The following is a 27,483-nucleotide window of genomic DNA, read 5'->3' as shown; positions in this document are numbered from 1 at the left end:
GTTACAAGGAATGTAAATATCCTTTGTGACAGCAATAGGCATGTGACAGGGATTTTTTTTTGGAGAGATTGTATAGACCCCAGATCCCTGCTCTGCCCTTAACCTCTTTCGGACCTCCCGCCGCAGATAAACTGCGGCAGGCTGGCCCTCCTGGGCGAACCGATGTAGCCCTACGCTACGCTAGCGGGGAGCGCACGCTGCTGGCGGTGAGCTCTTGCCCCCACTTGGCAGCTGGGACTTCGATGCACGGGGTTGGCGGCTCCGATCGTTCCCCGCTAAGAGAGAAGAACGGTCGGCTGTTGTAAACACAGCTGACCGTTCTTCTCCCTGGGATGATCACAGAGCGCCTGTGATCCTTCTATATAGGATCACAGGTCTCTATGGTCATTTCACAAGCCCAACCCCCATACAGTTAGAATTACTCCCATAGGCTCACATTTAACCCCTTGATCACCCACAGTGTTAACCCCTTCCCTGCCAGTGTAATTATTACAGTAACAGTGCATAGTTTTAGCACTGATTACTGTAGTAATGTCACTGTTACCCCCAAAAGTGTCAAAAATGCCAGTTAGGGGTCCGATCTGTCCGCCGCAATGTTGCAGTCCCGCTAAAAATCACAGATCACCGCCATTACTAGTAAAAAAACAATAAGAATGACATAAATCTTTCCCGTAGTTAGTAGACGTGATAACTTTTGAGACAAATCAAAATAAGCTTATTTTACCAAAAATATGTAGCAGAAAACAAATTGGCCTAAAATATTAAAAAATGTTTATTAATAAATAAATAATTTTTTTTTTGGGAATGTTATATAGCAGAAAGTGGAAAATATTGTTTTTTTTTTTGTTTATAGCGCAAAAAAAATAAAAATTGCAGAGGTGATCAAATATCACCATAAGAAAGCTCTATTTGTGGGGAAAAAAGGACGTCAATTTTACAGTATTTAGGTACAGCGTCAATTGTTTGTTAAAGTAACGCAGTGCCAAATTGCAAAAAAATGGCCTGGTCATTAAGGGGGAAAATTTTCCGGTCCAGAAGTGGTTAAAAGCATTCAAAACACCAATTTTTTTGGGTTTTTTTTTAATGCCTTTTCATTTTTAATCATGGCGCCTTGGCCAGGCGATGCGAAGTGCAAGGCTCAGGGGGACCCCCTGAGAAGGATTAAAGTCTAAAAGAACGTATCCCGGCCGGGGAAAAGGATCAGTAATCCGGTGTTCCGTGAGAATTACCTACCCCGTGAGAATTACCTACCCCTCGTCACTTCCGGCCAGGAACAGCTGAGCAGCGCAGCAGTGCGCATGCTCACAGGGCCGGATACCTAAAGGGACAACAGAGGAGCAGACTAGTGCGCATGCGCACTAGTATGGAAATAGCACGGTGTACCGTTGAAAAAACCTACCCACGCGGCGGTTAAATAAAACAGCGGGGCTGCAATACGAATCATCTCCGCTCGTGTGCCTGTCACTTCCCTGATCTCGGCAAGTAAATATAAAAGCGGCTGGCGTCTCCGTGATTTATGTTTACATACACCCGCCGCCGCTTTTATATTTAGTTGCCGAGATCAGGGAAGTGACAGCCACACGAGCGGAGATGATTCGTATTGCAGCCCCGCTGTTTTAATGTAAGCGCTGCATTACATACAGTGCCGTGAACCGCAAGTGACGAGGGGTAGGTTTTTCTCACGGGTAGGTAATTCTCACGGAACACCGGGTTATCAGAGGGAGCTCCGTGAGCTGCTTCTGCTCACATGCCCGGTCGGCCACGCCCCTCAATAATGGCGCCTTGGTAAACCGGAAGTTATATCAGGTCATTGCTTCCAGGTTACCATAGCCCAGAGCCGATCAAAGCTGATCCAGTCTTTGTTCGGCTGTCTGGCGGACGCGTCGGCTGGTCGTTCGGGTCTCCTGGTGAGACGGGAGAGCCGGAGCAAGCCGGGGGAGGGTGACTACTTGTAATAGCAATCGAGCGGCTACTTAACCGATCCGATTGCTATTACAAGACAGCCAATCGCCGGCTCAAAAAATGGTAGCTGGAGGCTGCAGGCATCATCCTGCCCAGTGATATATGGGTACGTTGCTGGTCGTTAAGTGGTTAAAGGCATAAAAGCGTAGTACCAGACGTGAGCATATATTTTATGTAAATGCGTTGGTATTAACCAGTGGTGAACACTGAGTGTGCCACACGTGCCGCCTATCCTTCCTCCCCTCCTCCCCCATTGCCACTTGATGGCAACTCTCAGCTGTCAAAATGACAGCTGGGAGTTGCTGTGCAAATCTGGCAGCTGTAATAGCAGACCCTGTCAAAATATAGACTCTGACACAGCCAAGGGAATTCCATCATCACCAACATTTTTCTGGTGGTATAGCCCTTTAAAATAACCTTTGCCAAATTCCAAAATCCCTGCTGCCTGGTTCAGTAACTTTACCAACACATGCCATGCGGCAGATTCAGGTACTTCCTTATAGCGCCTATATGTAGGAAATTAAAAAAAGAATTTCCTTTAGATCATAGACAATGAAAGTGGAGGTTTTGAAGGCCAACTCTAAGTTGGAGTACAGAGACAGTCAGAGTGCCTGTCTCTGTACACAGTGCAGCACTGGTTGTTAAGGAGGCTGTCAGCTTCACAGCCTACAGCCTCCTAACAACCAGTGATACAGGGCGGAGCCTGATGGGGAAGTTGAGACACTAGATTCCTATCAGGTCAGCTCCCCCTTGTGATTGACAGCAGGCAGTGTGCAGATGCTATAACCAATATACAACCATACATGTTTTTAACTAATAAAAATTCCAATAAGTGTATATTTATTGGTTTATGTGAAAGTTATAGCATCTACAAACTATGGGATAGATACTGGAATTTTTATTTATTTTATATTTAATTTTTAATATTAATATATTTTATTAATTAATTTTTATGAATATTAATATTTTAATATTTATATTATATTTTATTTTACATTACTAGGTGGTCAGCGGCTTATAATGGGGTTTATTTTATATTACTAGGTGATCAGCGACTTAAAATGGGGTTTATTTTATATTACTAGGTGGTCAGCGACTTATAATGGGGTTTATTTTATATTACTAGGTGATCAGTGACTTATAATGGGGTTTATTTTATATTACTAGGTGGTCAGCGACTTAAAATGGGGTTTATTTTATATTACTAGGTGGTCAGCGACTTATAATGGGGTTTATTTTATATTACTAGGTGATCAGCGACTTATAATGGGATTTCTTTTATATTACTAGGTGATCAGCGACTTATAATGGGATTTCTTTTATATTACTAGGTGGTCAGCGACTTATAATGGGGTTTATTTTATATTAATAGGTGATCAGCGACTTATAATGGGATTTATTTTATATTAATAGGTGATCAGCGACTTATAATGGGATTTATTTTATATTACTAGGTGATCAGCGACTTATAATGGGATTTCTTTTATATTACTAGGTGGTCAGCGACTTATAATGGGATTTATTTTATATTACTCAGTGGTCAGCGACTTATAATGGGATTTATTTTATATTACTAGGTGATCAGCGACTTATAATGGGGTTTATTTTATATTAATAGGTGATCAGCGACTTATAATGGGGTTTATTTTATATTACTAGGTGGTCAGCGACTTATAATGGTATTTATTTTATATTACTAGGTGATCAGCGACTTATAATGGGGTTTATTTTATATTAATAGGTGATCAGCGACTTATAATGGGATTTATTTTATATTACTAGGTGATCAGCGACTTATAATGGGGTTTATTTTATATTACTAGGTGGTCAGCGACTTATAATGGGATTTATTTTATATTAATAGGTGATCAGCGACTTATAATGGGATTTCTTTTATATTACTAGGTGATCAGCGACTTATAATGGGATTTCTTTTATATTACTAGGTGATCAGCGACTTATAATGGGATTTATTTTATATTACTAGGTGATCAGCGACTTATAATGGGGTTTATTTTATATTACTAGGTGATCAGCGACTTATAATGGGGTTTATTTTATATTACTAGGTGGTCAGCGACTTATAATGGGGTTTATTTTATATTAATAGGTGATCAGCGACTTATAATGGGATTTCTTTTATATTACTAGGTGATCAGCGACTTATAATGGGATTTCTTTTATATTACTAGGTGATCAGCGACTTATAATGGGATTTATTTTATATTACTAGGTGATCAGCGACTTATAATGGGGTTTATTTTATATTACTAGGTGATCAGCGACTTATAATGGGGTTTATTTTATATTACTAGGTGGTCAGCGACTTATAATGGGGTTTATTTTATATTAATAGGTGATCAGCGACTTATAATGGGATTTATTTTATATTACTAGGTGGTCAGCGACTTATAATGGGATTTATTTGATATTACTAGGTGATCAGCGACTTATAATGGGATTTATTTTATATTACTAGGTGATCAGCGACTTATAATGGGGTTTATTTTATATTACTAGGTGGTCAGCGACTTATAATGGGATTTATTTTATATTAATAGGTGATCAGCGACTTATAATGGGATTTCTTTTATATTACTAGGTGATCAGCGACTTATAATGGGATTTCTTTTATATTACTAGGTGATCAGCGACTTATAATGGAATTTATTTTATGTTACTAGATGGTCAGCGACTTATAATGTGGTTTATTTTATATTACTAGGTGGTCAGCGACTTATAATGGTATTTATTTGATATTTCTAGGTGATCAGCGACTTATAATGGAATTTATTTTATATTAATAGGTGATCAGCGACTTATAATGGGATTTATTTTATATTACTAGGTGATCAGCAACTTATAATGGGATTTCTTTTATATTACTAGGTGGTCAGCGACTTATAATGGAATTTATTTTATATTACTAGGTGGTCAGTGACTTATAATGGGATTTTTTTTTTATATTACTCGGTGGTCAGCGACTTATAATGGGACTGCGATACTGCGGCGATCAATCCGACACTAACCAATGCTAGGTGGGAATATTTTATTCATTAAAGCATTTCTTCAGTCCCCTGTGTGAAAATTAAAAGTCAGCAGCTACAAAAACTGCCACGATCCAGGGCCATGCTCACCTGAGCAGGTTTTTTTTTAAGTGCCCTTCACAGCCGACTGCCCACTGCGCATGTGCCCGCCACTCTGCGCCTTGCGAATTGTCCCGCAGTCTCTTGAGACCTGTGACGTGTCCCTATTCTATCTTTTATTAAGATGGTATATACTGTACTATTTGGAGCACTTTGGTGTTATTAGGTAATTATATTTATAAAATAAGATATTGTTACACACATATTTTATTTTATTTTGCACTGCACATAAGGAGCGCAGTTTATGAATTTTTTATTTTGAACATAGTTTAGGCTTAGTAGCCTTACAACCAGCCGCTTCACAAAATTTCAATGATTTAAATATATATTCATTCAATTCTATCATATTATATACATTTTTTATATATTTTTTTTGTATTTTTGTTTTGTATTTATTAATAGTTTGCACTTATTATATTAGGGTGTGCAGGTATAGGGTATTTAGACATCCCCCCTTCTTTTTTTTTTTTTTCCTTCTACTCGTCCCAAGATGCTGCGGGGAGGGGAGGGGGGGGGGGGGGGGAGAACTTCTGCTCTGATCGCCTAGGCGGTTGGAGCAGAAATGTGAGCGGGTACCTGTCAAATCCAGGTACCTGCTCTTCCTCCCCCCAAAAAATGACAGTTCTAACAGAGAAGGGGGTGGTTGGGTGATTAGAAGGAACTTCCACTTTCATTTTTTTTTGTGTCACATAAAAAAAAAACTGCATAATTAAAAAAAAAAAAAAAAAAAAAAAATGACATTTGTATATAGCTTGCTTGTACCAAAATCATAATTTTAGTGTCATTAGGGCAAATTATAGAGTACAATTTTAACTTTTTATGTAAAGTACCAATCATTTTTTTCTATATTTTCATATATCATATCCTATTTTTTTTTTCTATGAATTACATAAAAAATAAAATAATTTTTGCAAGACAATATTACCAAAAAGAAAACCTTGTTTGTCTGCAAAAAAAAAAATAAAATAAAAAAATGTCTGTATTACTTTGCTATCTTAAAGTGGACCTTCACCCTTTTAAACATAATGCTCTCTCCTCCCCTCCCCCACCCTTCTCATGGAAATCCCCCCCCCCCCCAAAAAAAAAAACAGTAAATACTTTTTTTCCCCTGCAGCACTGCTTCCCCAATCCCCACCTAGATGATGATGATGATATATATGGGCACCACTGCCTCCTGGGATGCCAGGAAGGTGAGTGCCCGATTCTGCGTATGCGCAAGCAACACCAAGGGTGTCGGCTGTGAAGCTGATCGCCTCCTTAACAACCAGTGGCAGGTAGGAAGGGAGAAGGGTAGCAGCACATTCATGCTGCACTGTGTACAGAGACAGGCACTCTGACTGTCTCTGTACTCCAACTTATACCGCATTCACACTGCCTCGACCATAAGTCGCCCCATGTCAGAGCGACTTTTTACCGCTAATTTACCACGACTTTACCGCGACTTCAGCGAGACTTGTGAATTATTTAAAGCGACTTATATGATAGACGACTTTGTATTTTGCCAATCAGAATATGATATGTTGTGACCTAATTCCCCTTTTCTGTTTTTTTTTTTTACTCGTTTCCTCTTTGCCCACCAGTGCCACGTATCAGTGTCCACCAGTGCCACTGCCCACCAGTGCCACTGCCCACCAGTGCCACGTATGTGTCCACCAGTGCCACTGCCCACCATTGCCACGTATCAGTGTCCACCAGTGCCACTGCCCACCAGTGCCACGTATGTGTCCACCAGTGCCACTGCCCACCAGTGCCACGAATCAGTGTCCACCAGTGCCACGTATCAGTGCCACGTATCAGTGCCACATATCAGTGCCACGAATCAGTGTCCACCAGTGCCACATATCAGTGCCACGTATCAGTGCCACGAATCAGTGTCCACCAGTGCTACGTATCAGTGCAACGTATCAGTGCCACGAATCAGTGTCCACCAGTGCCACGTATCAGTGCCACAAATCAGTGTCCACCAGTGCCACATACCAGTGCCACGTATCAGTGTCCACCAGTGCCACGTATCAGTGTCCAGTCCACCAGTGCCACTCACACAGACCAGGCAGAGATAATGGTATATAGGAACTGTAGGCATGGCTGCAATGTGGGGAATGCCTGGCTAATTTTCCTTCTTCTTCCTGGAAAGTCGGATCCCAGTCGCTTGACAAAAGATAAGGATCCGACTTGGAGGTGACTCCCATTGAAGTCTATTGGCACAAGTCAGATACAAGTCGCCTTGAAGTAGTACAGGACCCTTTTCTGAAGTCGGAGCTACTTCAGTAGTGCAAATTAAGACGGCTCTCATTCATTTACATTGCATTTGTTATGACAAGCGACTTGGGGCGACTTGAGGGCACACAAGTTGCCTGACAAGTCGCGGCAGTGTGAATGGGCTCTTAGAGTTGGCCTTCTAAATCTCCACTTTCTTTGTCTATAAACTAAAGGGAAGAATGAAGAGCTCTTGTGCCATGTCTGCGCATGCATGGGGGGTGTGCACATGTGAGGACACACAGTGGGCCTTTGCCAGGTCTATGGGATGTGTCTGCGCATGCACTGGATCAAGATGGCCGGCATAGTGGAGGAACTTCATCTGCAAGGCAACGCTGGACTGCATGGACTAGTAAGTACTGCATTTGTTTTTTTAATTTACACACAGGAGCTATATAGCTATATACAGAAAAGAATCACCCTCCCCTCCCCTTAAAATAATTACATTTTTTTTGCTTTGCAGCCTGAAATGAAGACAAACACAGTTGTTGTTTTATCCAGCTGTAGTTACTCACTATAACATCCAAGTAAAAGGTATAACACCAACATGTAAGAAAAAAATGAAAGAATTAAAAAATGTAACCACTTCTGGACCGGAAGGATTTTCCCCCCTTAATGACCAGACCATATTTTGCGATTCGGCACTGCGTTACTTTAACTGACAATTGCGCGGTCGTGCAACGCTGTACCCAAATAAAATTGATGTCCTTTTTTTCCCACAAATAGAGCTTTCATTTGGTGGCATTTGATCACCTCTGCGATTTTTCATTTTTTGCACTATAAACAAAAAAGGGCGACAAATCTGAAAAAACAAACAAAAAAAAACAATATTTTTCACATTCTGCTATATAACATTCCCAAAAAAGAAAATGTAAAAATCAATTTTTTTTTAACATTTTAGGTCAATTTGTTTTCTGCTACATATTTTTGCTAAAAAAAAATCACAATAAGCGTATTTTGATTGGTTTGCGCAAAAGTTATCGCGCCTACTAACTAAGGGAAAGATTTATGTCATTTTTATTGTTTTTTTTTTTTTTTTACTAGTAATGGCGGCGATCTGCGATTTTTAGCGGGACTGCGACATTGCAGGGGACAGATCGGACCCCTAACTGACATTTTTGACACTTTTGGGGGGGACCAGTGACATCACTACAGTAATCAGTGCTTAAAATATGCACTGTTACTGTAATAATGACACTGGCAGGGAAGGGGGTTAACACTCTTGGTGATCAAGGGGTTAAATGTGAGCCGAGGGGAGTGTTTCTAGCTGTATGGGGGCGTGGCTTGTAAAATGATCACAGAGACCTGTGATCCTATATAAAAGCACCACAGGCACTTTGTGATCATTCCAGAGAGAAGAACAGTCAGCTGTGTTTACAACAGCGGGGACCATCCTTCTCTCTCAGCGGGGAATGATTGTGGGTGGCCGGCGGCAATAGGAGTCCTCTGCTCCTTGCATCAGCTTCCCCGCTGACGACCTGGGGCGTGAGCGAGCCGCCAGCGGCGTGCGCACACCCCCTAGCTCCCTGCTCGCGGCTAACGTAGCCTTACGTCGGTTTGCCTGGGGGAGCAAAACTGCCACAGTAAATACACGGTGTGTGGTCGGCAACCGGTTAAAAACACAATCACTGAGTTGGAAAAAGGATCACCTCCCCTCCTAAAAATGACTTGTAAACACAGTCAGGTGTAGCTAATCACCTTTTTAATGTCACACAAAACCATTTGATTTTCAACTGTGATCAGCTGTGGTCATTTTGATTATCTCAGCATGAAAAGAGCTTTCCTGGAGCATTTCAGTCCCTGGTAACACAACTGAAGCAAACCATCAACTATGGGTGGCAAGGCACTGTCACCGTGATCTCCGGGATAAACAAATACATTTCAAAGGCTTTATCAACGCCTAGAAGCACAGTAAAGTCTATTATTAGGAAGTGGTACAACACAGACCCTCCCTCGATCAGGACGTCCTTCCAACTGGATGAAAGAGACGGGGGGAAACTGGTCAGAGAGGCAACCAAGAGGCCTACAGCAACTCTAAAGCAGTTGCAGGAATGTATGACAAAGAGTGGTCACTGTGTGCATGTGACAACAATATCACAAATTCTCCACAAATCTGGTTTGTATGGGAGGGTTGCAAGAAAAAAGCCACTCCTCAAGAAAGGCCACATGCAGTTACCACTGAGCTTTGCCAAAACGCACCCTGAAGATTCTGAGGCCACATGTTCTGGTCAGATGAGACTAAAATTGAATTATTTGGCCTCAACACAAAACGATATATCTTTTAGAAATCCAATACAGCTCACCATCCAAATAATACCATTCCAAAAGGAAAGCATGGAGGTGGTGGTAATATCCTGTTATGGGGGGTGGTAATATCCTGTTATGGGGGGGTGGTAATATCCTTCTATAGGGGTGTTTCTCTGCAGCAGGAACTGTAGCACTTGTCAGGATAATAGAAAAAATAGATGGGTCAAAATACCGTCAGAATTTCAGACAAAAGAAAAGCTGCCGCCCTCTGCCAAAAAGTTGTCAATGGGAAGATAGTTTACCTTCCAACATGACAATGACCCAAAGCACACAGCAAAAATGACCTCACAGTGGTTGAAGGAGAAAAAGGTGAATGTCCTTGCATGGCCTAGTCAGAGCCCAGAATTAAACCCCATTGAAAATCTATGGAATGGGGGCACATAAGCGCAATCACGGAAGATGGCCGCCTGAACTCGGACATCCATTCAGCTTTTCAGGCACTGCCTCCTCTTAGGTCTCCTACCTCATTCGATTGCGGACATCACCGGGCACCTGAGGGTATGCGCCGCTCCTCTAAATACGGGCAGAAACACCGTTCCCAGCCGAAATCTTTCCAGGCCGGTGGGAAGGGCAAGATAGCGCCCGAACCTCCGGAGCCAGACGATACCATGCGGCTCTCCTCTTCCCTGGCAGACAGTTTTCAGCAGTTCCCCGTGGACTTGGTGAGTCCTGCTCCCCCAGATTCGGATGCCCTGCTGTCCAAGTTCCGTGCTATAGTCCGGGATCAAACTGCCATGGCCCCCCGTAAACTGTCCTCTGACCTCATGCAAGGCCTCAAAGATTTGGGCCATTGCACTCACCAGTTAGAGCAGAGGATGGATTTGACCACCACAATTTTAGAGGGCCATGAGGATGAAGTTGATAGGCTGAATGGAGAACTGAACACCCTCCGTGACAAATTGGAGGATGCAGAGAATAGGGCCTGCAGAGACAACCTCCGCATCCGTGGGCTCCCAGAGGTCATTACTGATCTGCAGGGCACCGCCACGGTTTTCTTCCAAGAACTGGCCCTGGACATTCCCCTGGAACGCTTGGAATTCGATAGGATCCACAGATCCTTGGCACCTAAACCTACGGAAGGCCCCCCCAGGGACGTTATTATAAAGTTCCACTACTACCGTACCAAGGAAAGATTGCTACAAGCAGCTAGGGAGCTTCCTGATCTCTCCTTTCAGAATCACTCCTTGCAATCATTTGCTGATCTCTCCCCGGTCACCATAGCCAGGAGGAGGTCCCTGAAGCCATACCTGCAAATCTTACAGACTCACAACATTAAATACCGGTGGGGATTCCTCTTCAAGCTCTCCTTCTCCGTCCAAGGCCGACAATTCCAAGCTTTTTCCCTGGATGACCATTTTCAGGAGTTGAACTTGGATCTCCCCTCGTCCCAGGCGGCCTCTTCAACGTCATCTTCTCTACCCCGCACTAAATCATCGTCCTCCCCACCCAAGCAGTTGTCCCAGGGCTCTCATCACGGCTCCCAAGCTCTCCGCTCCCTCCAAGCTCAACGTTTCCTGGATGTTCCCATAAAGTGACACTTTTTGGCCCTCCACTTGGTTTGTTTTTTTTTTGCTCGGGCCTAGCCACCGATTTGTAAGGACCTTTTACCCGACTCCTGAGGAACGTCTTCGGAAATACTTCCAACCCATTCCTGTTTTTTTATTTTATATTTTATTTTATATATATATTGCCGGGGGTCCTGTATTGGGTTGGCTGCACTCCTTGTGGCCCCCTAGTTTTCTGGGGGTCCAGGGACGGCGGTCCGCCCAGGTCTTTTGCACTAGAAGGCTGGGCCTTTTTGCTGTTGTTGCTATCTTTATCCTGGCAATCCTGTCCTTTCTTTATACCAAGTTGGTACCATTTTTATGCTTTTTCATTCTTTGATGTTTTCCCCTTCAATTGATCGTTGCTACAGTGCTCATTTTGTACTTTGTATGGTAGAGTACTCAGGTGCTCTTTCCCCTTTTTTTTTTTTATCGAATAGACGGATGGGTCCGGTGGACCACTGCCCCCCTGTTGTGTCGGATCTTGTCCAGGATCATGGTCCTGGCCAACCCCCAGCGCTTCCGTGGTCCCTCAGGCCCACCTTTTGATGCATGGAATCCCATCTGGAACATCTCTCCACTACGTTTAAGCAATCTCCCACCGCAGGCTGTTGGCCCATTGCCGTGCGGAGTTGGATTTGTGTCTTACTGACAAAGCGGAATGGACCTTGCACTGGTCTCGCCAATTATGGTACGCCAAAGCTAACAAACCAAAAGCAATGCTGGTCAACAGACTGTGGACGTTTGCCCCTAAATTGTTCCCTGTTACCCTGCGCACTCGCCATAATACCCTCACAAGCAATCCCCTTCAGGTTCTGGAGGAATTCCGCTGTCGCCTCGCCAAACTGTACTCTGCCCCGATGCAGGAAGGCTCACAGGCTGCGGAAGCCTTTTTTCACCGTACCTCGCTTCCTACTCTCTCTGCTTCCCATAGGACACTTATGGACCGTGATATCCAGGAATCTGAGGTCTTACAAGGAATTAAAGAATTGAAGGTGGGCAAAAAACCGGGCCCATATTGCTTCACTGCATTGTACTATAAGAGGTTTGCTACAGTACTGACTCCCCAATAAAAGCGATGTATAATGCGGTTAAACATGGCCAATCCCTGACCCCAGACCTTTTAACTGCTAATATTGTCATGATACCATGCCAGACCGGGATCATCCTTCCTGGGCCAATTTTCGTCCCATATTCCTTATCAATATTGATATGAAACTCCTTACTAAAATCTTAGCCACCCGTTTAAACTCTTTTCTTCCCTACCTAATCAAAAAGGACCAGGTTGGTTTTGTACCCTGGCGCCAGGCGGGTGCTGCTATCAGGAGGATCATACAACTCCAACACCTAGCTCATCAAGATTCCTGCTATGTTGCTGTCCCTAGATGTCACCAAAGCCTTTGACACCCTATCTTGGCCCTATCTCATAACTGTCCTCCGCCATTATGGGTTTGGCTCCGCCTTTTTGTCCTGGTTGGAGGCTCTTTATGACTCCCCCCGGGTCAGAATTAAATATTATGGGTTTGAATCGTCCCCCTTCTCTATTGGACGGGGCACCCGCCGGGGGGGCCCATTATCCCCTCTATTTATCCTGGCCTTGGAGCCGTTGGCAGAGGCTATCCGCACACACCCTGATATTTCCGGTATCGAGGTTGCAGGATCAGTACATAAAATATCCCTGTTCGCGGATGACATTTTTTTGTCCCTCAAATCTCCTAGAATCTCCTTGCCCAACCTCTTAGCCCTCCTAGAGTCGTTTGCCACCTTTTCTGGTCTGCATATAAACCCTGCCAAGTCTAAAGCAATGTCGGTAAACCTCCCCCCTGCTGATATACAGTAGAGGCCCTTCAATCGGCCTTCTCTTTTCAGTGGTATCACTCCTTGCCTTATTTGGGGGTCAAGCTCTCACTGGCTTATGACGACCTCTACGCTGTGAACTACCCACCCCTTTTTCGGCAATTGACTGATCTGCTTTCCTCTTGGCCCTGCCTGTCCTTGTCCTGGTTTGGCAGAATTACTGCTGTCCGTATGACTTACCTCCCGAAATTGTTATACTATTTTCGGGTACTACCGGTTCCTATCCCTTCGCACATTCTGCGCATCCATCAGCGCAAACTCCTGAAATTAATTTGGGGTTCTTCCAAACCTCGTATCAACAAAAGAATCATGTATGCCCGTAGGATATATGGCGGTTTTTCAGTTCCCAATTTGCATGCCTACTATACCGTGGCGGCAATTGCCCCGCTATCCCATTTGCATGACACCTTTCAAATGCCACTGTGGGTTACGATTGATTTAGTTGATTCCCATCCAATCCCCCTTGCTTCTGTACCCTGGCTCCCTCCGAAACACCGCCCGCCGCACCTAAGACCATGCTTACTCCATTCTCTTCACCTCTGGGACTCTGTTAAATACTCGGCCAATCTCATCTCTCCTCACTTGTCATTGCTTCGGCTTTTTCCATGCCCTATGTTTCAGCCTGGCTTTGACAATCCTCGGCTGTTTTCCTGGTGGATGGACCATGGATTTGTGGATGTCCATTCGTTATTCACCCCCACTAAGGTATTCCCTTTCGGTGCTCTCAGATCTTCTCACGATATCCCCTTACGTGGACATTACCGATATCTTCAACTATACCATTTTCTACAGCAAGTTATAAAATCCAAACCCTTGCCCTATACTAGAATTCCTTTTGAAAGCTTATGCAGGGCAAGGCCCCATTCACCAGGGCTCATATCACTCTTATACGCCTCTATTATCTCTAGTGACAAGCCCCACTTTCCGCTTACCATTCCCAGTGGGAATTGGAACTGGGAAGGCGACTGGATGCGGAGGACTGGCAACACATGACAGCTGCTCTCTCAAACTGCTCTCGTAATGTTTTAATTTTGGAAATTGCCTATAAAGTGTTCTACAGATGGTATTATACCCCTGCTAGACTGGCCAAATTTATACCAATGTACTCCCCCTTATGTTTTCGGGGATGCTCCCATGAGGGGACCATGGCACATGTCTGGTGGACCTGTCCTAAGGTGTGCAGACTTTGGATCCGGGTCTATACTTCGTAATATTTTTCATAGTAATTTGAAAAGAGACCCGAAGCACTTTTATGTAAACCTATAATAGAATTGTCGCGTCGACAGCGCCAATTGGCCCAGCATCTGTTTACTTCTACGAAACTGACTATAGCCTGGTCCTGGAAGACCCCCCTCAGTTTTTAGGCGGTCAAGAACCGCATGAATGACATTCTGACTAATGAAAAGCTAACCGCTATCGCCACCGATAAATTCCTTAAGGTGTGGGACCCCTGGATTTCATATGTTACCCCATCCAGATTCCACGTTGCACTTCTTTCCATTTAATTGTTCCCCGGGTGCTCACCCCACAGGGCCTACTCCTTCTTTCCTCTCCTCTCTGCCCTCTTTTCTCCATTCTCTCTTCCTTTTCTTTCTCTTCTCGTTCCTTCTTCTTCTCTTTTCTCTGTCTTGTTTGTCCTGACACTTTTCCGTGTTTTATGTTACATGAGCATGTCGACCCATAATCAGTGGAACTCATTTTATTGTTATTTTTTGTTTCTTTCCCTTCGGTATGTTTCTCATGCTCTCCTCATTCGCTTGAAGGGAAAAGTAGTGCTTGCTATTTGCAGGTGGGAGACTATTCGTCCCCACTCATTTGTCTTCAATTATATGAATACATTTAACTATGACATCTTTAGTATGGTTATGCCTTGCATTTGTTTCTCATGCAGTTTTCTTTTTTCTTGTTTATGTGTTCCATTTTCTATTGTATTCATTTGCATAGACCTGTTGTATGCCTATGCTTGCCATTCAATAAAAATCTTTGTAAAAGAAAATCTGTGGAATGACTTGAAGACTGCAATCCACAAACCATCACCATCAAATTTAACTGAACTTGAGGAGTTCTGGAAAGAAGAGCGGGCAAATATTGCAAAGTCTAGATGAGCGTAGTTAGTAGAGAGACAGACTAAAGCATAGGTGTGCACCCAAAATGTATTAAAACATGGACAATGTTGGTAGGGCAGTGGGCGGTGACAGTAGTTTTTTATTTTTATTATTTTATTTTTTAAACTGTTTTTTTTTTTTGGGGGGGGGGGGGCTTTGGTGACCTATTAGAAGGGGGAATCTGTGCCACACAGGGTGATTAGGGTGTGCCCAGGCACACCTGGCACATATTCTTTGCTATACCCACTGTGAAGACAGGAGTTCCCAAACTGTGGGTCGCGAGCTGCATTTCAGTGGGTCGCCGGCGGTTTTTGAGCCAGAGCTGCCCAGGCATCGGCAGCGCACTGTACTACGAGCAGGCAGGCGGGGCAGCTCCACTGACGCTCCGCCCCTTCCCCTTGTCATGCGCGTGGTTCTGTACAAGAGGCGGCGCCTCGGGGTAGGAGTCTGACTTAGTGGAGACGTTATCAGAGTGCAGTGCATCGCATTGGAGCTGAGCACCAGGACCAGTCACCAGGTAAGCCAGAGTCCAGACCTACAGAACTGCAGGTAAGTTGCATGGTGCAAAAGCAGGATGGATTTCAAGGCCACTGCTTTTTTTTTCAAATGCTGCATGCACCTTTTTTCTGCGAAAAATGAGGGCATAGCAGCCCATTCAAATCAATGGGCTGCTATGCCTGTGAAAATGTGGGCCACCGACCTGCATACATGTGACCCAGTCCTAAAGCAGTAGTGAAGTCATTTACAAATAAAAACTGCAACGGGCGGTCGGGAACCAGTTAAGTCATACCGCACTAGTATAACACTGTGATGTGTCTTTAAAGGGGCACTATGACGTGAAACTGGCTGCAAGTGGGTTCCCGAAAAATAACTGTATTCAGAAGTGGGTCTCAGCCCACAAAAGTTAGGGAAGGCCTGCTCTAAGATATAAAATAAATACAAAATCCAGCAGGGATGGTCGGAGCCCCTCATAATGAGCACAACAGGGGTATAGATCCGGGAACTCAGCACAGGGATGGTGGGAACCACTCATAATGGGCACAGCAGTAGTGCAGACCTTGGAACTCAGCACAGGGATGGTGGGAACCCCTCATATAAGACACAGCAGGTGTAAATAAGCCTTTGAAAGCTGTGCTTCACCTACAGTCTAATGGATAAGATGATGCCTTCAGTCTGCTGCAGGCAGGAGAAAGCGCTTCCCCAGTCTCCTCTCCCCCAGTGATCAGAATGCAAACATTTCAATCAGCTGCTGCACTTGCAGGATTCTGATAAGGAAAGCGGTAGGGTCTGCATCCCTTTAGATGTGATTTCCCTTTAAGAATATATCACCAAAATTACATTTTTGTTGCAGAGGATGCCCAAAATCTGGCTTGTATCTTAGTGCAGACTTCTGGGAAAATTGGTGAGCCAATCACACATGCAGGAAGAGACATTTCTGGGGGGAGTTCTGTATGCCATCTGTGTACAAAGAGCCTCCAGGTGGCCAGATTGCATTTTACAGAAAATTACAGAGCAGGGGAAAGTAATTTTTACTAACATTCAATTACACTATGACTTGGGTAGCAATTATATACACCAGTGGTTTCCAAACTGCGGCCTGGGGGCTGAATGTGGCCCTTTACATACCCTTATGGGGCCCTTGGGGCACTATTCCTCCCACTGAAAGCAACATTAGTGTAATAATTTCTGCACTAAAACCAACAGTGGGGCACTATTCCTCCCATTGACACCAATGACGGGACACTATTCCTCCCACTGACACCAATGATGGGGCACTATTCCTCCTACTGACACCAATGATGGGGCACTATTCCTCCCGCTGACACCAATGATGGGGCACTATTCCTCCCACTGACACCAATGATGGGGCACTATTCCCCCTGCTGACACCAATGATGGGGCACTATTCCTCCTACTGACACCAATGATGGGGCACTATTCCTCCCGCTGACACCAATGATGGGACACTATTCCTCCCATTGACACCAATGATGGGACACTATTCCTCCCGCTGACACCAATGATGGGACACTATTCCTCCCATTGACACCAATGATGGGGCACTATTCCCCCTGCTGACACCAATGATGGGGCACTATTCCTCCCGCTGACACCAATAATGGAACACTATTCCTCCCACTGACACCAATGATGGGGCACTATTCCTCCCACTGACACCAATGATGGGACATTGTTTACTCCCACTGATAGCAATGATGGGGCACTATTACTCTTACTGACACCAATAATGGGACACTATTCCTCCCACTGACACCAATAATGGGGCACTATTCCTCCCGCTGACACCAATGATGGGGCACTATTCCTCCCGCTGACACCAATAATGGGACACTATTCCTCCCACTGATACCAATGATGGGACACTATTCCTCCCACTGATACCAATGATGGGACACCATTCCTCCCACTGATACCAATGATGGGGCACCATTCCTCCCACTGATACCAATGATGGGACATTGTTTACTCCCACTGATGCCAGGGCATTTTTTACTTCCACTTGTCATGGTCCGGCCCCCCTAAAGTCTGAAGCACGGTGAACTGGCCCTTTGTTTGGAGACCCCTGGTACACACTAAATTATTATTTTTTTTACCCCACTAAAGTGGAGTTACCCTTTAAATACCTGGAAGTGTTACACGGACTAATCCCTGATTATGTTGTACTGAAAATGATAATATATAGCTGGCATCAGTTCCACCTTTAGATCCTTTGTAATAATTCTCACGGTCATAATAAAGCAGTGAATCTGGTGCATGTGTTGTAAATGACACCACCGGTGAATGTTTGGTGAAAGTCACATTCCCCACGATGTAAATCTGCCCCATTGTCCGGGACTAGTTCCTGGAAGGAAAGACAAAGCAGGTCAGGGGTGTCAGATTCCTTATCGCTCCCATTCTGTCCTGTGCAGATCTAATAGCAGGGAAGATTCCAGGGAAAGGAGGACGCAGTGACCTGAGCGCAGTGGGCGTGTCTGTAGAACCGTCTTCCCGGGAAGGTAAGTCACTTTATTACAGTGTACAGATGGGGGGAGGTCTGGGGGGGCGGCGAGGCTCTGCAGAGCGTACATTAGGAAGGCGTGATGACATTTCTATAGATTGAAGGGGCCGAGGATTCTATACACAGTGGAAAAATACTGTACATTCCGCCCAGCGCTGGTTTTCCATGGACTAAAATGGAAGCGTTGCGGCCGCATTACATACACAAATCATCGATCATCTCACCCGCCCCGATCGGAGCTGCAGAACCGGACGGATTAGAAAAGCTTGCTGAGATTTAAAGGTGAACTCCGGCATTCCCTTCAGCCTTGCACAGTTGTATCGGCTCCTCTCCTGGACTGCAATGGCTTACTCTGATTTCGCTGCACACTGTGAGCTTCTCACACTGTGCATTAGAAGCTGCAGCAAGTCAGACAGAGCCCCCGCTGCTTCTTTATCCAGCATCATCTCGCATTGGTGCCCTCCAGGTGTCGCAGAACTACAAGTCCTATCATGCCTCTGCCTTTGGGTGTCATGCTTGCAACCAGGGCTGCTGTTAGAAATCATGGGGCCCCGTACAGCCTACCTGGCAGGCCCCAACACCCCCCCCCCCCCACCTCCTCCGAATTTATCAAGTCAATATTTTCACTAAATATACACTAATTAGCAGACACAAACATAACAGAGAACCTGTGTGAATTAGCCCATTTTTAATTTTTTTTTTAATTTTTTTGTTTAAATGTATCTTTTTTTTTAATTGTAAAAAAATTTAATAATTCTTTTATTTTACAATTTTTTTCAATTATTTTATATAGTTTAATTAATATTTTTTGTTTAATTTGTTATTCTTTTTACAGGACAGGCAAGCCTGCAGCACTGTGGGAGGGCAGCACAGTGAAAGGGGGGCACACGGGAAGGCGGGGTGGATCAGAAGCAGGCAGAACTAGGGGAGGGGGGGATCGGTGTTGGAGAAGCAATTTCAGGAATGATGCCCTGTGTCTGTGTCTCTCCCTGCAGCAGCTGAAAGCTGGCAGAAGAGGGGGAGAAACTGGTTTTCAGCTGCTGCAGAGAGCTGCATGGGCATCCTTCTGTAATTGCCCCACTGCACTGATTCCTTGTGCTGTTTGGGCCCCCCTGTGTGCCCAGGCCCCCTACAGGAGGACTGGTGGTCCCCCCCTATCAGTGGCCCTGCTTGCAACTGTTAGCCTTGCGATACCTCATGGATCCTGTAGTTGCACAACAGCTGAGGGGCCGCAGGTTAGAAACCAATGAGTATATAAACAAAAAGTGCTGAGCTATAAAAAACACAATAAAAATTCATATGCATAAACTTAATATTAAGATATAAGCTGAAAGAGTCCAAAGAAGCAAATGGACAGCCAGATCTAAAGGAGTAGTCCCAGCAGGGGGAAATAACCACCAATGATGACAAGTAAATATTGCAGATAGAGGGTGACTAAAAAATGTGTTACTTCAAACCCAAAGTGAATATTAAGTTTGCTTACCAGATGGAAGTGACCTCTAAGTAATAGGTGGTCTAACTAAGCCTATCCCCAGACGACGTTATCTGTGACGAAACGTGTAGGGCGGGGTCTACAGTTGTGACGTCATTATGCAATCCATATCCGATTGACTGCTTCTTTGTTTGAGCTGTCAGCATGAGGGGAAGCCCACAGGAACGCCGCAAACACCTGTTATCTACATGCTGTCTTGTATCTTGGAGCTTGTAAGTGCATTTATTTATACACCATTAAAAAAGTGTTATCTCTTTCTATGTAATGAACAGATGTATTGGACTAAAGTGACTATTCTGTATTGCTCCCACATTGTGGGAGAAAAAAAAAAAAAGTGTTATCTTTTACTGCACTATGAGAGCGCCTTGTGTCTTTTTATCTTGTAGGAATCAGCCTTATAATCTGGGTGATCTCAGCCTTTTCATTCACCCTCTATCTGCAATATTTACATCTGTCATCAGCGGTGGTTGTTTCTCCCTGCTGGGACTACTCCTTTAGATCCGGCTGTCCACGTGCTGACTTGGACTCTTTCAGCTTACATCTTAACCACTTGCCGACCGCCGCACGACTATCTACGTCGGCGGTCAGCCCCTCACAGGCAAACTAACGTAGGGCTACGTTGCTTGCTTGTGAGGGTCTAGGGAGCGGGCGCGCGCCCCCGGAGGCGCGCTCCCGCTCCCGCGTGGTCACGGACCCCCCGCGCGTGTGACCAGCGGACCCGATGTCCGCCGGCCACTCGGCGATCGGCGGGGGAGAGGGAGAAAGACAGGCAGCTTGTGTAAACAAGCCACCTGTCATTCTCCTCGCTGTAAAGACACTGATCACTCGGATCTAGTATGTAGATCCGTTGATCAGTGTCCTTACAGCTGAAGCCACAGCCAATCACAGTAGAAACCACGCCCCTAGGGACACACATAGCCCCTCCCTCCCAAATAAAGTTAACCCCTTCACTGCCAGTGTATTTTTACAGTAACAGTGCATATGTATAGCACTGATTACTGTAGAAATGTCACTGGTAACCCCAAAAGTGTCAAAAATGTCAGTCAAGGGTCCGATCTGTCCGCCGCAATGTCGCAGTACCGCAAAAAAAAAAATCGCAGATCGCCGCCATTACGTGTTAAAAAAAAACAACAAAAATGGCAAAAATCTTTCCCTTTGTTAGTAAACGCGATAACTTTTGCGCAAACCAATCAAAATACGCTTTTTGCTATTTTTTTTACCAAACATAGGTAGCATAAAACAAATTGGCCGAAAATTTTAAAAAATTTTGATTTTTACATTTTTTTTGGGGGAATTTCATATAAAAAAATGTGAAAAATATTGTTATTTTTGCAAAATTGACGCTCTTTTTTTGTTTATAGCGCGTGATCAAAAAAATCGCACAGGTGATCAAATACCACCAAAAGAAAGCTCTGTTTGTGGGGAAAAAAAGGACGTCAAATTCGTTTAGGTACAGCGTCGCACGACCGCGCAATTGTCCGCTAAAGTCACGCAGTGCCGAATCGCAAAATACCCCCTGGTCGGAATGGGGGTAAAATCTTCCGGGGCTTAAGTGGTTAAATTAAAATGTATTCATATGAATTTTTATTGTGTTTTTTTAACGCTGCACTTTTTGTTTATATATTGTTTTGGAGTGTTTCTTTGCTCTTAGTGCTAGCAGCTTTTTTCCATAAGCGCAGTGTTTTTTTGCCTTTTGGAAACCCATGAGTGCTTTCCTCCCCGGCCTGACTGTCCCTGTCCATAGGCATGCACACAGCATGTGCCAGGGGTGCCTGGGCACACTCTAATCACCCTAATACCCCTGCTGCCCGCCCCCCCCCCTCCGTATCCCCCCTCCTGCAGTGCTGCTGGCTTCCCTCCTCTCCTCTTCCGCTGGCTGCTGCTGGGGGCACACAGGGTGATGTTTTAGGATGGAGGAAGGGGCTGGTAAATATGTAATTTACCAGCCCCTTCCTTTTCTGAATGAACACAATAAGTGATCAGAATTGATTGCTACTGTGTCCATTTATAACTGAAGCATAGTAAACTGTGTTTGTGAATGAACAACTCAGCACTTCCCATTCATTCACTGTCCAGTGCAGCTGAGGCAGCAGAGAAAGGGACTGGGGATCTCTGTCCTCAGTCCCTTTCTCTCTGTCTCAAACGTGAAACATCAGGGGTCTGTTTAGACCTCTGATATTTCACCAAAGCCCCCCCCCCCCCCCAACAGGCTCCTAAAACAATATTAATATTGTAAAAAATAATAATAAAAATTAAAAACTGGAGTTTGCATGTTCTCCCTGTGCCTGTGTGGGTTTCCTCCGGGTACTCCGGTTTCCTCCCACACTCCAAAGACATGCTGGTAGGTTAATTGGATCCTGTATAAAATTGGCCCTCATATGTATGTATGAATGTGAGTTAGGGACCTTAGATTGTAAGCTCCTTGAGGGCAGGGACTGATGTGAATGTACAATGTATATGTAAAGCGCTGCGTAAATTGACAGCGCTATATAAGTACCTTAAATAAATAAATAAATAAACTACTTACACCATCCACTGCCCTGCTGACACCAATCTCTGCCCTACTGACACCAATCTCTGCCCTGCTGACACAATCTCTGCCCTGCTGACACAATCTCTGCCCTACTGACACCAATCTCTGCCCTGCTGACACAATCTCTGCCCTGCTGACACCAATCTCTGCCCTGCTGACACAATCTCTGCCCTACTGACACCAATCTCTGCCCTACTGACACCAATCTTTGCCCTTCTGGCACCATCCTCTGCCCTACTGACACCAATCTCTGCCCTGCTGACACAATCTCTGCCCTGCTGACACCAATCTCTGCCCTGCTGACACCAATCTCTGCCCTGCTGACACCAATCTCTGCCCTGCTGACACAATCTCTGCCCTACTGACACCAATCTCTGCCCTGCTGACACCAATCTCTGCCCTACTGACACCAATCTCTGCCCTACTGACACCAATCTCTGCCCTGCTGACACCAATCTCTGCCCTACTGACACCAATCTCTGCCCTGCTGACACAATCTCTGCCCTACTGGCACCATCCTCTGCCCTACTGACACCATCCTCTGCCCTACTGACAAGTCCATTCTCCTGCCACTGTGCATGTTTTTATATATTTTAACCACTCGCCTCCCAAGCCAATTTTGACCCCAAACATTAAATAAATAAATATATATATATATTTATTTATTTAATGTTTGGGGGGTCAATATATATATATATATATATATATATATATATATATATATGTATATATATATATATATATATATATATATATATATATATATATATATATATATATATATATATATATTTTTTTTTTTTTTTTTTTTTAGCAGAGACCCTAGGGAAAAAATGACAGCAACTTTTTATGTCACACGGTATTTGGGCAGCAATTTTTCAAACGTGATTTTTGGGGAAAAAAAACATTTGCATGAATTGAAAAAAAGTAAAGTTAGCCCACTTTTTTGTATAATGTAAAAGATGATGTTACGCCAAGTAAATATATACCAAAATGTCACACTTTAAAATTGCGCACGCTCATGGAATGGCGCCAAACTTCAGTTACTTAAAAATCTCCACAAGCGATGCTTTAACATTTTTTTACAGGTTACCAGTTTAGAGTTACAGAGTAGGCCTTGGGCTAGAATTATTGCTCTCACTCTAACGTTTGTGGCGATACCTCACATGTGTGATTTTAATGTTGTTTACATATGTGGGCGCGACCTACGTATGTGTTCACCAGATGATGTCTTTGAAGACGAAACGCATTGGGTTTCTTACCATTCAGGCCATTGCACTATGATCTCGTGTACTGGAGGATGTTACAAGCACTTGTTTATTGGGAATGATGTAAGTTTTCTACATTTTAAAATCAATTATGGAGATACAGTTGGAGCGGATGTGGAGCGGATTCATCGCGTTGTTAAGTGTGAAAACGTTTGGAGTCTTCTAGTACCTCTCTTGGACACATTCAAAACGTGGTTTACCCAGTACCTGTACGGGTAACTGAGTCCATATGTTCCGGTAAGCAGTCAATTTTTACAAGTGGTGGAAGGTTTTCACATTGAGGATTGGAGCACAGAAGGTGGCACGACCCTGTTCTGCGACTATTCACTGCATTGGGATATATGTTTTCTATTCTGCGGAATTTATTCCCTTGAACTGCACTGTCATTTTATTATTGTTGTTATTATATACAGTATCTCACAAAAGTGAGTACACCCCTCACATTTTTGTAGATATTTTATTATCTTTTCATGAGACAACACTGAAGAAATGACACTGTTACAATGTAAAGTATTGAGGTTACAGCTTGTATAACAGTGTAAATTTGCTGTCTCCTCAAAATAACTCAACACACAGCCCTTAATGTCTAAACCACTGACAACAAAAGTGAGTACACCCCTAAGTGACAATGTCCAAATAAGGCTCACATAGCCATTTTCCCTTCCCGGTGTCATGTGACTCGTTAGTGTTACAAGATCTCAGGTGTGAATGGGGAGCAGGTGTGTTAAATTTGGTGTTATCGCTCTCACTCTCTCATTCTGGTCACTGGAAGTTCAACATGGCACCTCATGGCAAAGAACTCTCTGAGGATCTGAAAAAAAGAATTATTGCTCTACATAAAGATGGCCTAGGCTATAAGAAGATTGCCAAGACACTGAAACTGAGCTGCAGCACAGTGGCCAAGACCATACAGCGGTTTATCAGGACAGGTCCCACTCAGAACAGGCCTCACCATGGTCGACCAAAGAAGTTGAGTGCTTATGCTCAGCGTCATATCCAGAAGTTGTCTTTGGGAAATAGACGTATGAGTGCTTCCAGTATTGCTGCAGAGGTTGAAGGGGTGGGTGGTCAGCCTGTCAGTGCTCAGACCATACGCCGCACACTGCATCAAATTGGTCTGCATGGCTGTCATCCCAGAAGGAAGCCTCTTCTAAAGAAGATGCACAAGAAAGCCCACAAACAGTTTGCTGAAGACAAGCAGACCAACGACATAGATTACTGGAACCATGTCCTGTGTTCTGATGAGACCAAGATAAACTTATTTGGTTCAGATGGTGTAAAGCGTGTGTGGTGGCAACCAGGTGAGGAGTACAAAGACAAGTGTGTCTTGCCTACAGTCAAACATGGTGGTGGGAGTGTCATAGTCGGGGGCTGCATGAATGCTGCCAACAATGGGGAGCTACAGTTCATTGAGGGAACCATGAGTGCCAACATGTACTGTGACATACTGAAACAGAGCATGATCCCCTCCCTTCGGAGACTGGACTGCAGGGCAGTATTCCAATGTAGCACCCTCCTTGGTAGGTGCTAGTGAGAGAGTATAGTTTTTGGCTCTGTCTGCCTATTAGAGGAGCAGCAGGCAAATCTATATTGTTTTCTGTCTAGCAGAGAGCAGGATCTGTGAGTGAGGTCTTCTCAGTGTGCTCAGTATGCGATTCATTGAGTCTAGAGAGTGTTTCACACTGGTCCAATAGGGAGGCATGTTGGACAGTGGGAGGAAACTTGACCAATGGCTACATAGACTTTGATACAGTCCTAGTGATTGGTAGAGACAGGCTGCCTCTGTGTATTTTGGGATACTGTATAAAAGCCAGGAGCACATGTGCTGCAGTGTCTTTGGCTGGTGAGCAGAGTTCCGGAGGGAGGGTGGCGGCTGCCTCCTCCTCTGTAGCAGTGGCACGTGGCATTAGGAGGTCGTCCTGAGGTCCAGAGGAATGGAGCTGAACACAGAGGTCCAAGAAAGCTGACTGAGGGGGAGACACTGGAGATCCTAGAAAAACAGTATTGTGAGTACAGGGGATCGTGTCAAGGGGCCTGACTTGAGGGGGGCCACCCCGGAGTAGAATAGTCAGTGGACAGGTATCAGTGGTCAAGAAAGGGGATACTGTGGGACACAGGAGTTCGGCTGGTAACCACTGGAAGACTGTGCAGCGGAGGAGACAAGGAGCATCTTGGGCTGGTATGTAACTGATGCTGGAATGTGTCTATGAGGCTGCAGCCTGGAGTCATTCAGTCAGACATTACGGTGACTTGCTGGTGAAGGCGGTGCAGAGTGAATGTCGGCCCAGGAAGCTGAGTGTGAGCTGGGAGAAAGGATTCACCCAAGAGTTGCTGGTGCCTCTGTTCGCAGAGGAAGGGGAGTGCTGAGAGCGCTGCTGGAGCCGGGGCCAGTGGTGCAGACCTACACTGCCATATGCCAGACCAGAGAGACTCACATCTCGGAGGTGAAGTGTACCCAGCCAGGAGTAGGGCCAGCAATACCTGCACAGGCAGAACTTATAACTTTTACAAAGGCAGATGGGAATCAATGGGCTGCTGGGAAAGAGGCCTTCAGTGTGTCCAGTGAAGGGGAGGTCAGAGCCATTGATGTAGGGTCACCCAGCTTCCAGCATCGGTTCGGGTCTTTGGAAGAAGCAATAGATGTGTGGAAGTCTGAAGAGGAAACAGAGTGGGACTGGAAAGCAGATAAGAGGAGCAGCTCTGCAAGTCCCAGTTTGCTTGATGAGGAGATGCAGGAGTCTGTGGTGCGCATGCAGTGTGCCAAGAAGTTGGGGTTCTGTGAGGCCTATGCTACAAGGGTCCCGGATTTGTCCTTACCTCATACCTACACCCAGGCTCGGGATCAGAACGAGGCCTATGCCCAACTCATCAGGAGAAAAGAGACCCTATATTGCCCACCTGGGAGAGGAAACAGGCAGATCCTCCCCAGGTTTTCAAGATGCCAACGTCTTGTCCGGAGAGGTACTATGCAGGTACTATGCACTGCAGTTTGCTATGATACGTTACAACTCGTCAGAATGCACTGCTCAGGGATGCAACATGTCACATTCCTTATGCAGAATGCACCAACGTACTGCATTAGTGTGAACGGAAACTCTAAAGACGGCCATATATTTAAATCATTAATGGGTAGGCTGAATGTACAAAGTTAATTAATCGATCAACTTCGGTACAACCAGCCTGCTGTATTCGCTTGGGATTATCACTAGCAGCTGCTATAGACAACTGGCAATAATCCCTGTCTTCTGCAATCCATGGTTGCAGGAAAGAAATTTGCACTGTCTATGGCCTGCCAATGACATAAGGTAAATTACTTGGTTCTTGTGTTGGGACTGCATTAGCAATGCTGATCAATGCTGCTGGGCTGAACGAGCCTTTAGGGAAGAGAGCGATGGCTCAACAAAGGGAACAAATATTTAATGTGCAATCCTGTCCATCATTATTGCATTCTGCTTGTGTAGCTTACACCCTGAGGCAGTGGTGGTAAAGTTACTTAATATTCAGTGAATGAAATATTACAGAAAACTACAAACATACTACAGAAGATACTACCGCAGACATACTACAGAAGATGGTCAGAGACCGCAGACATACTATAGGAGATGGTCAGAGTCCGCAGACATACTACAGGAGATGGTCAGAGACTGCAGATATACTACAGGAGATGGTCAGAGACCGCAGACATACTACAGAAGATGGTCAGAGACCGCAGACATACTACAGAAGATGGTCAGAGACCGCAGACATACTATAGGAGATGGTCAGAGTCCGCAGACATACTACAGGAGATGGTCAGAGACTGCAGACATATTATAGGAGATGGTCAGAGACTGCAGACATACTACAGGAGATGGTCAGAGACTACAGACATACTACAGGAGATGGTCAGAGACTGCAGACATACTGCAAGAGATGGTCCAAGACTGCAGACATACTACAAGAGATGGTCAGAGACTGCAGCCATACTACAGGAGATGGTCAGAGACCGCAGACA

The sequence above is a fragment of the Pelophylax lessonae genome (assembly GCF_965119305.1).
Source record: "Pelophylax lessonae genome assembly, chromosome: 9".
Taxonomy (NCBI): domain Eukaryota; kingdom Metazoa; phylum Chordata; class Amphibia; order Anura; family Ranidae; genus Pelophylax; species Pelophylax lessonae.
Note: the sequence above shows the minus strand (reverse complement) of the source record.